This window comes from Echinops telfairi, unplaced genomic scaffold (assembly GCF_000313985.2).
Source record: "Echinops telfairi isolate 266 unplaced genomic scaffold, ASM31398v2 ScPeMD7_7469;HRSCAF=8507_1, whole genome shotgun sequence".
NCBI classification, from domain to species: Eukaryota; Metazoa; Chordata; class Mammalia; order Afrosoricida; family Tenrecidae; genus Echinops; species Echinops telfairi.
The window spans coordinates 150,094,663-150,095,649 of NW_022111373.1; the positions used below are offsets into that span (position 1 = coordinate 150,094,663).

General features: G+C 56.0%; 1 non-coding gene across 1 annotated transcript; it reads right to left on the minus strand.

Moving 5' to 3' along the window:
* Window positions 1–366: 366 nt before the first annotated feature.
* On the minus strand, window positions 367–436 carry LOC115873925. The gene has a single exon (XR_004048694.1). It is a non-coding gene; the product is annotated as a small nucleolar RNA SNORD123 (small nucleolar RNA).
* Between the last annotated feature and the right edge of the window lie 551 nt (window positions 437–987).

A 987-nucleotide genomic window follows, 5' to 3' on the forward strand; every position in this document is an offset into this window, starting at 1 on the left:
AGTGGCTGGTCCCCGTGACCTGGAATCTTGGGATATAGGCAGCCAGTCTTGGTGAGATGGCTGGCTGTCTCTGGGCCTCAGTTTACTGGGGTGAGACCCATGGCCCCTCACCAGGAGAGGAGCACTGAGTATAGAGAACTCGCAGGCATCAGCACTGGCTCCGTCCCTGTGGCCTGAAGGCGGTGCTGGATGACATCCCGTTCTCACGCTCACTTCCACATCACCACATCCCTCGAAGCTGCTGGTCCCCTCCAGGTGGGGACTCTCTTCTCCTGGGGCTGCGGGAGGGAGGGGCGTAAAGACACAGGGTTTGCGGGCAGTACTGGCCTGAGATTGGGCGCCCCTTGAGGTTTGCAGGAAGACACGGGTGAATCAGGAAATGGATGGCCTTTTTCAGGTCACATGACTCAGAGACCCAGAATTCATCATTTTCACCATGTCCCCTGCCTTGCAAAGCACCTGTGCCCCCCGCAGCGTTGGGGAGCCCCGGCTTTATTTTGATGAGAATGAGACATTTTGGTTTTAAACCGTCACAAGTGTTCTCTAGCTGGTGTGTATATATGTATATATATGTATATGTGTGTGTATGTGTGTGTGTGTACAGCATAACAAAGGCAGTGCGTCTGTGAACAGCACCTGAGAGACAGAGCTCATGCAGGACCAGGAGACTCGGGTGACAAATCACTGGGACGTCACCTGTGCCACCATCAAGACTCCCAGGCACCAACTCACCTCCGCTGGCATCTTGTAGGTCTGTACAAGGTGGTCCCGCCGGTCGGAGAGAAACCCAGCTTTTCTGCGGATCAGAAACAAGGCAGGGAGATCCCCTTAGCCCACAGTCCCCCAAGCTCAGGATGCTTAGCCAGGGCTTCAGTCAGTCCCAGCCCTCAGACACACAGCCCAGGCCACACCTGTGGAGCCTCGGACAACTGACTAAGGGACTCTCCTTCCTCCCCTGCCCCCGTTGTTGTTGGGATGGTCGGCTCT